This window comes from Sus scrofa, chromosome 11, assembly GCF_000003025.6.
Source record: "Sus scrofa isolate TJ Tabasco breed Duroc chromosome 11, Sscrofa11.1, whole genome shotgun sequence".
NCBI classification, from domain to species: Eukaryota; Metazoa; Chordata; class Mammalia; order Artiodactyla; family Suidae; genus Sus; species Sus scrofa.
This window is the reverse complement of record NC_010453.5, coordinates 76,285,009-76,300,771: the sequence shown is the minus strand read 5'-3', so window position 1 is coordinate 76,300,771 and position 15,763 is coordinate 76,285,009. Positions and strand designations below refer to the sequence as shown.

Below are 15,763 nucleotides of genomic sequence, written 5' to 3'. Positions count from 1 at the left end.
ATTCTTAGGCAGACGTGGGAACCAACCACAGAGTAATTAGATGCATTCTGTCAAGTCCTTAGGACAGAATCCCAGGGCGGACCCCTAGGAGAAGGGAAGGCTCTTTTCTTCCGCCAACACAGTCTTTGGATTCCGGGTTCCAGCTGAGTTTCAGGGCAACAGGGAGCAGAGTTGCTTCGGAGAAGAGCAGCCGACTTCGGAGGGCGTGTTTGACCCTATTAGCTGTTATTGATCAGAACTCTCCGGGTCGGGTCACCGGAAATACTAAGACACCTCTGATTTTTCTCGCATCTGCTTTGAGAATGAAAACAATCTTCGTATAAAGATCATCCTACTCTAAGCTTTCGGGCTTACTCTCAACCTGCAGCCCTGAAGCGCTTTACCACAGTGATTAATGTATTTGAGTCGATTATCAAAGCAACAGGCAGTCTATATTTTCGGGAAAGTTGGGACCAATACGAGACATTCCATTTATGGTGCATTTACCTTGTGAAACACGGGAAAGAGTTCCCCTGATAATGATCATATCTGAACGTTTATGGAAGAAACGCCCTCTCCACACAACTAAAAAATAACGCAGCCTTATAAGCAAATCACGGCTCGAAATCTGGAAATCATTGCAAATGTCTGTCGACTATTTAAAGCTGACAGATGGCAAACAGAAACATCATTTCTTTCCTCAGCCCTGAAAAAGCACCCTCCTCCCCTCCTCCAAAGCCTGCCATTCCCTTTGATGAATTGGTCGATTATTTCAAACAATATCGGAGCACAAATAGACATTAACGTGAATGATGCAGCATGTCACTGTCGCAGAATTGCAGTCGAGAGGTCCCGGTGTGTGACAGCTCCCGCCGTCTTGCCTCCCGGCTGGTAGTTATGGGGCAAGACAATAGGCCTTCTCCGTGGATCACTTTATCACAGGTGGCTTACCTGCCTAGAGACACCCTGACAAGACTGGCAGGCTTCCGAGTGCGCAACTAATCCACTCGCCAGTGGAGACGAAGGACGTGATCCATCAGCTGGAAAGAGTTCATTTGTTTTGTACGTCAAACTCGAGAACAAACCCTGAGGTTTAAGTTTTACACGAGGCTGTGCTTTTTTGACATTTAAAAGAAAAACAAGAAGAGAGGAGAGAGACCAGAACGTCAGCGGTATTTCTGATGAAGGTTGAAAGTTCTGGAAACATCAGGGCCAATCGGCTGCTTTACATATGAGCAAAGTGAGGCCCAGGGGTGATTCCTGTCGGCAAATTTACGGGGCAAAGATGAGATTGAACTGACCGCTACTGCTACTTGTTGGCTGCAGTACGCTGTCACCCCAGCACCCCAGCTGGCATCAGAGGGTGGCTTTCCCCAGAGAAAGTGGCCATGGTCAGGGGATCGCCCTTTGCTTTGAACTCCTGGAAATGCAAACCTCTCCGCCTTTTCTCCCATGATTATTTGGATGCAGGGGAACTGCTGTAAATGTCAAAATACGAATTCATACAGGAAACACAAGGGAAATTCATGTCCTCATAGAGCCCTGCCACTCCCACATCCCTGTACGACAGGAGGCACCCGTACAAGGCCCGAGGCGCTGGGTGGACTGGAAACGGGTTAGGTGACCACAGCAAGGGCCAGGGAAGAGGATCGTGTCAAGGTGAACCTCTGGTCACCCTGATTTTGCCTCTCAGGCTACTGCTTTCCTGAGTTAAAGGCTGATGATGCCACGGTCTCTTCTCTCTGAATAATCACGGCAAAGTGCCGGCTTTCCGGACTTCTGCCATCCGTCGTTATCCAGGCTGGTTTGTTTCTAGTTTCCAGATTTGGTTCGTTAATGTAGATTTGGTTTCATTTGATTGGGTCTTATTCACATTTTCATTTTTCCTCTTGAACCAGTCCCCTTGGGTAGAGCTCAGAGGACTGTCCTGATAAGGGCTCTTCTGGGACCATGTCCCTGCTGCTGGTTTGGCCACCGAGGGCCCACCTTCCTCAAAACCTTGAGATGTCAGACGTGCCCCAGGCCACTGGGAGATAGTGCAACAGAGACTTTGCCTCTCCACTGCTTCCCTCTGGAAGCTTCCTGGGCATGTTGGGAATAATATGTGGATGCAGCTCTGTGGGGGGGCCGTGGGGGGGATCTCTCCCCAGACAGTGCCTGAGTAATAACCTGTAAGGTTAAATACCCTCTTGCGACTTCAGGGCCTTTCTTCTGGTAAGTGGACTTTCAGATGTAAGGATGTCAGCGGCCTCGACAGTGAAAGTGGTCCTTGCTTTCCTTGTCTACTCAGCTTCTCCCAAGACACGCTTCATAAATCTTTAAAGACCAGTGGACTGAATCGCCAGCCCAGCAGGGTACTCAGGTGTTCCCTTCTGGAGGTGCCTTTCCTATATCTGCCCTTCCAGGCCTTTCAATGAAATGTCAATCTTCAATATTGACTGCTTATAATATCAATACGCAAAGAAATTCTCAGTAGACTGCAGCACCTAACAGGGGCTGCCTGGCTAGGAATCCTGACCTGCCACTTGCTGGGAATGGAAGATAGTAGCAGAAAAAGAATGTATGTGTATGTATATGCAGCAGAAATTGGCGCAATACTGTAAATCAGCTATACTTTAATTACAAAAAAAAAACCAGTGTAATGCAGGGCATTTAATTAATCTTCCATGGCCTCAGTTTTCTCATCTTTAAAAAGATGTTCATACTCCCCTCATGGGGTTGTTTGGGGATTAGATGGCTCCAGACACCAAAAGGGTGATTGAAGGGCTCCTAAATTCTTTGGTCTTGAGTCCGGTGGTTCTTGCTGGCTTCTCTCTCTCTCTCTCTCTCTCTCTTTTTTTTTTTTTTTTTTTTTTTTTTGTCTTTTTGCCTTTTCTAGGGCTGCACCTGCAACACATGGAGGTTCCCAGGCTAGGGGTCTAATCGGAGCTGTAGCCACCGGCCTACACCAGAGAAAGTAGCAACGCAGGATCCCAGGATCCAAGCCGCGTCTGCAACCTACACCAGAGCTCACGGCAACGCTGGATCCTCCATCCACTGAGCAAGGCCAGGGATTGAACCTGCAACCTCACAGTTCCTAGTCGGATTCATTAACCACTGAGCCATGACGGGAAGTCCCCTGCTGCTGGACTAGCCCTCCCCCCCCACCCCCGCTAGCCATAAACAGCCACGACAAGTGCACAAAATATATGGTTTTCAGATATTGAGCAAAAGGTAGCACAGAACTATAATCCACGGCAGGAAAGACCCTTATGACGTGATTGATCGCTTAATGCCTGGGCTTTCTGCCTGGATGATTCTTCTGGGTCACGGTCCAGAAAGGGCACGCCTTAGCAGAGTGGGGGCCCCACGGGGCTGGGGTGACAGAGGTGGGGCTCGGGAGGCTGGGATGGCTGGTTCCCAGGTAACGCACGCTTGGAGCCTGTGGGGCAGAAGAGTGGAGGGCAAGCAGCTAGGTGGGGGAAAGAGTTTCCCTGGGGTCTTCGAATGTTAGTCTGAACCCCTGTTAAAGAAAGAGAACTCTCAGAAAACTACGCACTGAGAAGAAAAAAAAAAAAAGACTGAGGGTTACAGAGCTGTGAGATGCTTGAGTTCCACCCAGCCCGAGCCCAAGGCCCTCGATGAACCCCCAGGGCATTCAGGAGGCGCTCCAGAAAGGCCAGGCCTCAGGTGCAAGGCTAAACCAGCCCTGGAAAAAGCTCCTCTAAACCCCTCTAACAAAGCACGAAGAACCAAAGCATTCCAGGGGTCAAACTGAGGTTCAGAGGAACTGCCTTCCAGAGCAAAGCCTGCCTTCTCGAAAGGAAGACAGGAATCCAGCCCCTGGACATTGCAGATGCTCTCCAGCATCTGGTGAAAATGACTGGGCCTGTGGAGAAGCAGGATGTGTGGCCTGGGACTAGGAGAAAAATTAGTTAGTGGAAGCTGAGTTGGGATTTCCCAATTTCAAGCCTGAGGGTTTCAACGTAGCTGTGATTGTCTACTTGGCCCGGGGCTGCCTTCCGCCTCTGGCCACGCCTCCCTGTCACTGGCTCATTCTTTTCCCTCTCACTGTCACTTCTTTCTCTCCTTTGCTGGCTCCTACGTAGGTCTGATTCCTAAGCTTTCATCTTCCTCTTGGTTTGTATTTCTTCTGCTTGTTTGTGGCCGACACTAAACGTTGTCCTGGACAGTCTCATTTGCTCCTACGTCTTCGGCTAAAAGTTTGGTTTTGCAGAAGATTCTGCTTTTCTAACAATAAAATATTATAATAGTCACGGCAATGATTGTGCCCAGATGCATTAGACGTCATTAAGCATCATCCTATGAGGTATCTCCTTTGATGGTCACAAAAGTCTTGGGTGAAGGGAAATTCAGGAACTCCTTAGCGAAGAAGCAAACGAAGGCTCAGGGAGATGCGGGTACTTTCTCCCGGTCACCTGTCTGGGAAACGGTGGGCACGTTCTAGAATCTAGGATTTCCATCTCTCTGTCCCGTGCTCTTTGCAAATCGGTGGCTTCCCACAGTGGATTCTTCACAACCCACCAGGACAGAACGCGTGATGGATTTTCTCATGTTCGGCAGTCGTGATACCCGGTGCAAAGAAAGCGGTCGGGTGGTTGAGGAGCTTCCTTTGATTTTAAAAGAGGAAAGTCTCCTTTTTGGGCAGCGATGTGCACACCACGTTCCCTCGCAGAATGTCTTTAAATGGGCCGAGGCCAAGCTCATCAGGGGACTCAGGCCCCACGTCACATTCCAAAGAGTCAGATTGCACAACGCGCCCCTGGCCTTCTCCCTCCGAGCAGCGCGGTCTCTCTGGGCTCCCACGTCCCCTCACAGTCACCTGCCAAGGTGCATGTGTCCTGACAGACATGGATTCTTAGCTGTGGGCACTCGGGCAGCGCGGGCCGGGGTCCCTCCGGTCTCGGGCCGCGGGCTGCTCACATGTGAATCCACTGGTACTCGCGTCCTCTGCGTCCTCTCCCGGGAGTCGGGGGCCTTACATAACGAGCATTTGTCAGCAGTGATGACAGCTTCCTTCCAGAGCTCGTGTCCCATCACGGTAGGCAGGAATGTCCCCGAACCCGGGAATCTCTGGCATGCTCTCAGCGGGAACCTGCCATCTTTGTGCTGCTGTCTGACTGGCAAAGCCAGAGGGGCGAGGCCTTTCCACTTTTTGCCCTTTGTCTTAGAACCCACCACGGCGCGGACTCAGCCCTTCTGCGGAAACAAGTGTCTCTCCCACCGCCTGCACACACACACACACACACACACACACAAACACACACACACAGTCAATGCACACACACAAACACAAAATCAACACACACACAATCAACACAATCAACAACAAACACAAAATCAACACACACACAACCAACAACACACACAAAATCAACACAGGCACAATCAACAACAAACACACAAAATCAACACACACTCAATCAACAACACACAAAATCAACACACGCACAATCAACAACACACAGAGACAAAATCAACACACACACAAAATCAACAACACACACACAACCAACAACATACACACAGAATCAACACACACACAGAAATAGGCAAAAAATACTCCGAGAAAACTCAGTTTTCACCAAAGCTCTTTTCTGCCCAGATTCATTTTATCGTCCACAATTTAAGAGTAAAACGAAAACCATAAGGTAATCTAATATTAAGTTCCTGCCCCTGTTATCTGGGTGACTCTTATGCGGCTTTTGTATTTTTCCGAGGAGCCCCTATGACGGCTTAAACCTCCAGCCTACGTGTAACAACATCAAACTTGCGCCGTTTTCAAAGGAGGAACACACGCCATGTTGACAGGTATTAGCTTTTAAAGCGCTACATTTTTTTAGAATAGTGCCCTGGTGTATAGTGTTTATTTGGGTGGGAATAAACTCTTTTGTACCTTTGCATTTGTATTTGTATGTAAGGAATATGTGCTTGTCCCTGGAAAGCAAGAGTAAGGATTAAGCGAAGAAGGGCAGGAGGAAGAGCGGGTTTGAGCCTTGTTTCTGAATCCCATTGCCCAAGGCCCATGTCGTGCAGAGATTTCACTAAAGGGAAAGTGTTTAAAAGTGTTGCCTTCTGGAGTTCCCGTCGTGGCGCAGTGGTTAACGAATCCGACTAGGAACCATGAGGTTGTGGGTTCGATCCCTGCCCTTGCTCAGTGGGTTAACGATCCGGCGTTGCCGTGAGCTGTGGTGTAGGTTGCAGACGCGGCTCGGATCTTGCGTTGCTGTGGCTCTGGCGTAGGCCAGTGGCTACAGCTCCGATTCGACCCCTAGCCTGGGAACCTCCATATGCCTCGGAAGCGGCCCAAGAAATGGCAAAAAGACAAAAAAATAAAAAAATAAAAATAAATAAAAGTGTTGGCTTCTGTCAGTTTTTGAGTTTAAGTTTGTCTCACACTTCATCACGCCCGGGACACCCTTCCGCGCAGCACGCGTTTCCACGTTGCCGTTTTCCTCACGTGCAGCCACACAGACACCAGCAAGGTGCTCGGCGACCAGCGGTCCCCTTTTCCAACAGCCTAAGGAAACGAGGTCCTGTGTTCCTTGCCACCTTGAAGCAATTCGGCTCAAAACGGAGCCTTGGAACTTATTGCGACAATTAGGCTGGCACGAAAGCAAGACAGGATTTTGTCGACTTCTGTTTCGAGAAAATGCACCATGTTGATTTCACTGGAAAATGCATGTACATCAGTGGTTTAAGAAATAGGTTATTGTGGGCTTGTTTGCCAGGATCTTCAGAATTGAAACTGGTGACAAAATAACCCGGTGTGAGTCCAAAGATCTTAAGAGGAGATTCCCCAAGACCTTCGGCAGCACGAGCCCACAGGGTAAGTTTGATTCTGCCACACGGCGAGAACGGTAGAGTGTGTGGTGGTGCCTACTTAGAGCGGAGGATTGATGGCTGTCACAGTAATTCTGGGGGGGGATATTATCACCCCCATTTAATTAAAGGAGGAAACTGAGGTTCGTATCATGTAAGGAATTGATTCTCTTTCTATTTTAACGATCTGTCTCCTGTTGAGCTATTCTAAACTTTAAAAAATATGGCATCCCATGACCCTTAGTGGCAAGAATGCTAATGAAGTCCAATGAATATTTAAATTAGGTTCAGGGGAGTTCCCATCTTGGCTCAGTGGAAACAAATCTGACTAGTATCCATGAGGACGCAGGTTCGATCCCTGGCCTCGCTCAGTGCTTAAGGATCTGGAGTTGCTGCGGCTGTCGCGTAGGCCGGCAGCGACGGCTCTGATTCAACCCCTAGCCTGGGAACATCCATAACCCACAGGTGTGCCCCTCCAAAAAAATCGGGTTTGCAATGAGTCTGTTTGTTTAGCATATGCAGGCTGTGTTCAAATAGTGTTCCATCTAAAGAGAGACAAAAGGGGCTCAGAACCCGGAGTCAGAAAACCATGCAGCTGCCTGGCTGGGTCCTTTCCCTGCATTAGCCGCTTAGGTTTCTGTGACAGTTTCCCCATCTGTGTCTAATAAAGGCATGAGAGGACATAATGTCTCAGCTCTGCCATTGCTAAATTTCTGTCAGTCTGTGTTGCATCATTCAGCTAAAATGCATATTCTTTTTCCATCTTTTTGCTTGTCTCCTTCACAGTCAACAAGCCAGAAAGAAAGGCGTTTTGGTTTTAAAAAACTTAGCATGCTCTGGGGATTGAACCCTGGGGGGTATGAGAATTGACATTTATTTGTTTGCTTACTTATTTATTATTTTTTTGGCTGCATGGGAAGTTCCTTGGCCAGAGATTGAACCAGAGTCGCGGCAGTGACTCGAGCCACAGCCGTGACAACACCAGATCCTTTACCCCACCAGGCCCCAAGGAACTCCTAAGAATTGGCTTCTGGGAGTTCCTGTTGTGGCTCAGCAGGCTAAGGCTCAAATAGTATCAGTGAGGCTGTGGGTTCGACCTCTGGCCTCGCTCAGGGGGTTACAGATCGCTGTTGCTGTGGCTGTGGTGTAGGCCAGCAGCTGCAGCTCCAATTTGACCCCTAGCCTGGGAACTTCTACATGCCACACATGCAGCCCTAAAAAGAAAAAAAAAAGGTGTCTCCAAGGAGCACCTCCGTGGCTCAGAGGGCCCTTTTGGGGGGGGCAGAGGCCCTGGGTTCCCATGGGTGCCTGGCTGCCTCAACAACTCCATCAAAAGAGAGGTACGAGTTCTTTCTGATTTTTGGAAAAACATACGTAATGAAAAGTCGGTTTTAGCTCCTTATTTCAAAGTAACAGATTGCTGAAAACTCTCTCCATGCTGAAAAATAATTGCATTCCAATCAAGCGTTCAGCTAAAATCGTTTCTTTATGCTGATCTGATATCAACCAAAGGAACAGCGGCCCCTGTTACAGGTACCATCTTACTTCCTGCCAATGCACTAATGTCAAATCAATGTGTAGATTTTAAAGCAAATGTGATGAAAATGTTTATGTGTTTTATGGGTATGCGTATGTATACATATACACATATGTATGTGTATGTAACTCTCTATTTATTGAGCTCCTTATATAAAATCTGGTTTTGGTGGGGTTTTTTTGGTCCTTTTTTTTTTTTTTTGCCTTTTCTAGGGCCTCTCCCGTGGTATATGGAGGTTCCCAGGCTAGGGGGTCTAATCGGAGCTGTAGCTGCCAGCCTACACCACAGCAACACGGGATCTGAGCCGCGTCTGCGACCGACACCACAGCTCATGGCAACACCGGATCCTTAACCCACTGAGCAAGGCCAGGGATCGAACCCGCAACCTCATGGTTCCTAGTTGGATTCGTTAGCCACTGCGCCACGACGGGACCTCTTATCAAATCTGTTTTGATTCATTAAGTAGAAATGGGGATTTCTTTACTGAACCGGGGATTTGGGATTGTCCTCAGCCAGACGGTCGATGCGGTAAGAACATTTCGGGTCCCCATTCTAGCACCAGGCAGGGCAGCTGAGGCCAGTCCACACCATGGCAACAAACCTGGAAATCTCACTCGGAGGAACACGAAGTTCTGTGGTTCCCCCCTGCCCCAGCACCCCCCCTCCACCTAATTCAGGTCAGGTAGCTGTTCGGGAGCCAGGGCTCTGCCAGCTTCAAGCAGTGGGAAGATGCGTGGTCACGGATATCCCCCCAGAAGACAGGCGGGAAAATGTCGGCTTGGGTGGCACCGGGAGGGGACCGTGGGATGGGTTCGAGGACAACACTGCGTCCCACTTAGTGTGATGCTCCTGGAGAAGCTCCTCAGAGAAGACAGACTCTGTTTTCCTCTTGGGCCACAAAACCAGAGGAAAACGAAAGAACTGAAATTGTCTAAACAACGGCAAGAATGCTGTAAAAAATATTTGTTCAAGGATGATGCAAATTTCTCCTATAAATTGACTGGGGTGACCTCAAAGTAAAGAGAACTAGCTCCTGAGAGTCAAAGGCAGGCACTGACTAATTCCCCTTCGGGGGAACCGTTTGAAAAAAAAGTCAAGCTCCAGACTGGGGAAAAATTTACAAGGTATGTGACTTGGTTTCTTCTAAATAATGTTTACGAGGAAAAATTAACAGCTGGAAGGGAAACCCAGTACCTTAGAGAACATTTCAGTGGTAAATGAACCAGTTGCAATTGGGGGCCTTATTTGGATTCTGACTCAGGCCTGCTATTAAAAAATGTGACATGTACGGGACAATTACAAGTTTGCACACCAATGGGATGTTTGAAAACATTGAAGAATTGTTAAGTTTTAGATGCAATAATGACATTACGATTTTTTCTTTTGAATGAGATTTCAGGTATTTTAGAGATATATACTAAAATACTTAAACTAAACTGAGTTGGTATAAAATATTTAAAACAGGAGTTCCTATTGTGGCTCAGTGGTAAAAACCTCACTTGTATCCGTGAAGACAAAAGGTTCGAGCACTGGCCTCACTCAGTGGGTTAAGGATTCAGCATTGTGGTGAGCTGCAGTCACGACACCCTGTTGCTGTGGCTGCAGTGGAGGCCGGCAGCTGCAGCTCCGATCCGACCCCTAGCCTGGGAACTTCCATGTGCCACGAGTGTGGGCCTTAAAAAAATAAAATAAAAACAAACAAACAGGGAGTTCCCGTCTTGGCTCAGTGGTTAAGGAATCCGACTAGGAACCACAAGGTTTTGGGTTCGCTCCCTGGCCTCGCTCAGTGGGTTAAGGATCCCGCATTTCCGTGAGCTGTGGTGTAGGTGGCAGACGTGGCTCGGATCCCACGTTGCTGTGGCTGTGGTGTAGGCCAGCGACTACAGCCCCGATTGGACCCCTAGGCTGGGAACCTCCGTAAGCCACAGGTGTGGACCTAGAAAAGACAAAAAGACAAAAAAATAAAATAAATAAATAAAAAACAAACAAATAAATTAACAAATCCCCTCAAACATAATATTTTTTGTTAGAGGATTATGATTTTTTCTACTTTAGATTCATTGTCCCTTTTTTCATATCTATATTTCCCTTTCTGTTTTGCTTTTTAAAAAATTGTTTAGTTTAAACACAGTTGAATTACAATGCAGTGCTGGTTTCAAGTGTACAGCAAAGTCATCCAGTTGTAGGTGTGTGTGTGTGTGTGAGTGTGTATTTATATACATATTTTCTTTTTCAGATTCTTTTCCATGACGGGTTATTACAAGATACGGACTATAGGTCCCTGTGCGATACAGTAGGTCCTCGCTATTTGTTTATTTTATGTAGAACAGTGTGTCTGTTAATCCCAAACCCCCAATTTCTCCCGCTCCCCTTACTTTGCTTTTTCAGAAAAGTATTTCGCCGTTTTCACTTTGACTATGGTTTTGTCCGATTCATTTTGTAATAATTTTGGCAGAGGACGAGGTGCTTCAAAGGAGTGCCTGAAGCAGAGCAGCCTTTGCTGGCACAGATTCAACAGGTCTTTATGTTCCCTTTACTGGACTATCTCCTCTCCTCTTGCCCTCACTGGCCATCGAGCCAAAGCTGGAAAGGTGCACCTTCTTTTATTTTCGTTTTTTAAAGTTTGAAGTATGGCTGACTTGCAACGTTGTGGTCATTTCTGCTGTGCAGCACAGTGACTCAGTTACATGTCCACATGCATCTGGAAGCAGCAGGAAGGGGTCCCTGCCGTCCTGAGCATCGCAGGTGTGGAGGTGATGCGCTAACTGGTTGCCAGGGAGACGCGGTAGACATCACCATTAAGGAAACATGGCCTCCTTCATCACTTCCTGAGGCTCTTCCTTGAATTTTCAAGGTTGCTTGGAAAAGACTAAGTTTCCTAGAAACAAAGGGTCATTTTCTGGAAAAACTACTAGATGCCTCAGCTTAGCAATTTGAAGGAAGCTCCATACAAAAAAACAAGCCAGAAAACTCCCTTTATTCTTTTTTTTTGTCTTTGTTAGGACTGTGCATATGGAATTTCCCAGGCCAGGGGTCCAATTGGAGCTGCAGCTGCTGGCCTACACCACAGCCACAGCAACACCAGATCTGAGCCATTTTCTGCAACCTACACTACAGCTCGTGGCCACAGTGGATCCTTAATCCACTGAGTGAGGCCAGGGATCGAACCTGCATCCTCACAAATGCTAGTCAGATTTGTTTCTGCTGAGCCATGATGGGAACTCCCAACTCCTTTCATTCTTGACCCACGAACTGCGCCAATTTGGCGATGCCAGGCATGGTGAGGTGTTGGGGTCTTGCTTCCAGTCCTGAAAGTCTTGAGACGTGACCACTGAAGACAACCTAGACCTCCTCGGGTCGGACTCCAGGCGAGACCTTGAGCTTAAGCCCTGCAGCACCAGTTAGGACCAAGTACTGACCTCCCGCAGAAGCGGTGTCATTGGTTTGGTTTTCTTCAGCTCTCTGATCAAAAGAGTAAAGCTTTATTTCTGGCACTTTGGGTGAAGGAAGAAGAAGATTTATAAAGCTACAGTTAGTAGTTTAAATCAGACTAAATGCTACCTGTTTTCCTCTCCAACCTGAATTTCTCTCTGTCTTAAATCTGATCAGGTTCCAAGTAGGTAGCTTCTGATTGAAGCACAAATTATAGTTTTAATATGAGGAAAGCTACTTTGTTGACATTTCAGTACAGAGAACATATCTTTTTATGTTTATTTTACTTTTTCAATTTATTTTTTTGATTAAAGTATAGTTGATGACAATGTCTTGCTGATTTCTGCTGTACAGCAAAGCGACCCAGGCATACATACACATATATTCTTTTTCTTCAATTAATTTCCATCCTGTTCTGTATCAAGAGCCTGGATATAGTTCCCTGTGCTGTATGGTAGAACATCGTTGCTTAGCCATTCTAAATGTAATAGTTTGGGGTTTTTTTTTTTTTGTCTTTTGTCTTTTTTTAGGGCTGCACCCAAGGCACACGGAGGCTCCCAGGCTGGGGGTCAAATCAGAGCCACAGCTGCTGGCCTACACCACAGCCACAGCAATGTGGGATCCAAGCCACACCTGTGACCTACACCACAGCCCACGGCAACGCTGGATCCTCAGCCCACCAAGGGAGGACGGGGATCGAACCTGAAACCTCATGGTTCTTCAACCACTGAGCCACGACAGGAACTCCTAATGTAGCAGTTTGCATGTACTAACCCCAAACTCCCCGTCCCTCCCTCCACCTCCCCCTGGGCAACCACAAGTCTGTTCTTCATGTCTGCAGTCTGCTTCTGTTCTGTAGACAGGTTCATTTGTGCCATATTTTAGATTCTGCGTAGAAGTGGCATCACATGGTATCTGTCTTCTCTTCCTGGCTTCGCCTAGTATGAGAATCCCTAGTTGCACCAGGATCATGGCTCTCAACGTTCTGTGATCCTTTCCTGTTGGATTTCCATTGTGTCTCCAGTGTGACTGTTCTGTATAAACCTGTTGTTGGAGGAGAAAGTCCTCTATGCTCTGGTCGTTCCGACTGTGCAGGCTTCTCTTGTTACATCTTTCCACTCATTTATAGGACCTCTAATAGGTGACACTGGTTCCATGACTTGTAATGAGCTCCTAAGGCGTCCTTGAGAACATGGGAGGTTGGAGTTTTGCTTGGAAGCCAATGTTAGTATTACTTCAAAGAACTTGGAAGAAACCAATTAGCATCTTCCAATCAACACTTCAGATTTGCAGCTGGTGCTTAGGGGATTCTTGATAACGAGCACTTAGCAATATTGATCTAGAAACTCCCAATATTACTTTGACGAACTCCCACTGGCTCCATAAATAGGGAAGTCAAAGGAAAACTGGCACCTGCTCAAAGAGCAATAGGAAAGAAGGTTGCTAGACTCTTCAGAGCCGTTTGCAAGGCAGTCAGACAAATAGTATCTACTGGGTTTTCGCTTCCTAAATAGAAGACATGATGTGAAAAGGCATGGTTCTGGCCCCATGGGACTATAAGCATTGATATATAGAAATGAAGAATTGCAAATCACATGACACTGCGCCTGGATCCAGACATGCCAAGGAGCATGAGAGTTGTACTTTGGAAGGCTTGCGAATAAGGAGTGACAAGGAAAAGAGTGGAGTCAAAGACCTACAGTGGGCAGTCATGAGATAGAAATTGTGACAGGTGACATGACAGCTTTTTAAACAAAAGTTTTGCAAGTAAAACCAAAGGGAACATGTGACTGAGTCCTTTGTCACCACCTTTCTTTTCTCTTACAGGACAAAGAGGTCAGTTTCTCCTGAAGGACACCCCCCTCGGTAGAGGTGGAGGGTGGAAGGCAGTGAGAAAATGAAGATCCCTGTCCGTCCTTGTGGGTCCACTCGCCCCGGCTGGTTCCCGGGGCCCCGTCTCCCCCACTCATGTCCCTTGTCGTCTCCCAACTCTCTGCCCCACTGCCTTCAAGTGGCACCAAAACTCGCAAAATGCTTCCCCATGGAATGTTTTGCTGTCTCCCCCAGCTGTCCGAGGTTAAGTACCTAAAACCAATCCTTCGTCATGTAAACTGTCAGCTTTATCCTAGGGACACTCTTGGATCAAATGCTATCTCCTTCCTGTGTCTTGAAAGCCATTGTGTCACATATTATACTCACTGTGTGTGTGTGTGTGTGTGTGTGTGTGTGTGTGTGTGTGTGCGCGCGATTTAGGTAAACCCAGAGACCATGCCCTTCCATCTTGGACAGACACAGAATTAATATTGTATAAATTATTCTGTATTCACTTTTAAAAAGCCCCCATCCATCCTCATATCAAAACCCCCCATCCAATCTCTATAAAACCAGTGACTCCTATGATCTATCTGTGCGGCACAATCAGGGTGGGCCTGAAGTGCGTGAGGAAGGTGTGACTTTGGAGAACTTCCTCCAGTTGACTGTCCAGCTGTTTCTAAAGAATAGAGAAGATAAATGAGGACTTTCCAGGTGGCTCAGCTCCGTGGGTTAAGAATCCAGCATTGTCACTGCTGTGGCTCAGGTTTGGATCCCTGGCCTCGACTTCCAAATGCCACAGGGGAGCCAAAAAAAAGAAGAGGAAAGAAAGAAAAAAGAAGAAGATAAATGAGGGAGAATGTAAGAGGTCGAGCAGAAGCTAAGGAGAAGTTGATCCTGCCCTCTCGGGGCTCACTTTCTAGCAGGGGAACACAGGGTTTACTGTAAAAAAAAAAAAAAAAAAAAAAAAAAGCATAAGAGAGTAAGCAGAGTCATGTATGATCTGGCATCTCTATTAGGTTAAAAAAAAAGAAAGAGTAGGGGAGACAATTCACTTTAATTCAAAGTCCCTTCCAATTCTTGACCTTGAAAGGTCATTGTGAATTAACATTAAACACAGTGGATGACAACCCCCTGGCCTGACCTGACCCCCCCTGAGGATGACTCCTGTTTTGTTCAGAACCAGGAGAAGGAGAGAAAAGGTGGAGGGAAGCAGGAGAAGGGAGGAGGGAGAGGAAGGGGGGCGGCGAAGCTGCAGCCAGAAACCACGCTGTGGACTCTGCTTCCTAAACAGGAGCAGCACCTTCCCTCAGAGTCAGCTTTCCCACCGACTCTTCTCCAAGGCGCGAGAAGACGCTGAGTTTGACCCTCTTGCCTTCCCGTCTACACCTCGGCCCCCAGGTGCCCCCGGGGCTGCCGTCCGCTGGTGTCACGTCATCTCTCTGTCCTGCTTCCGTCTCTCAAAGGTTCTGCACGTTTCCCCTTAGCCCAGAGGTGGACACTTTTCGAGAAGAGACCCACTCACCCCATCTTTCTGCTGCTTCCTCCAGCACCTCCAAGGTGCTGTAGCCGTGCCATTGCATCACAGATTCTCTCTTTTCTCTCGACAGGTGACTTCTCTTTGGCTTGTGGATGTCGGTGTATGTGATGGTTGCCCTGCGGTCACGCCTTTTATAGAGGCAGGAACACAAGGCATCGGGGGAAGAGGTGAAGGAATGGAGCCCCCAGGAGTGTGGAGTCACCTGTGCCCTTCCAGCCTGTCCCACTGTTAATGCCCTGGGCCTCCTGAAACCTAAGACGCAGAGGGAAATACGACACATGACACTCAGCCGTCCTTGTTTCAGCAAACAGAAATCCCGGGGGATCCCAGGGCAATTATAGGTCATCTTATTCCTCAGCACTTAACAAAGCCCCCAGTGCTAGATACTGAACATTAAATAAGCAGGTGTGCATCTGCTCCTTGTTGTTTGCTTTGTTTTTTTCTTTTTCTGGCTGCACCCGCAGCGTATGGAAGTTCCTGGGCTTGGAGTTGAATCAGGGCTGCACCTGCCGACCTACACCACAGCCACAGCAGCACTGGCTCTGAGCCGCATCTATGACCTACACTGCAGCTTGCAGCAAGGCAGGATCCTTAACCCACTGAGCAAGGGCAGGGATCGAACCTGCATCCTCACAGAGACT

The 15,763-nt window shown here is 47.7% G+C and overlaps 1 long non-coding RNA gene across 1 annotated transcript; it reads left to right on the top strand.

Annotated features, from left to right (window-relative positions):
* On the top strand, nucleotides 6,317-15,541 carry LOC106507946. The gene is made up of 3 exons (XR_001304359.2): nucleotides 6,317-6,808; nucleotides 10,575-10,631; nucleotides 15,193-15,541. It is a non-coding gene; the product is annotated as an uncharacterized LOC106507946 (long non-coding RNA).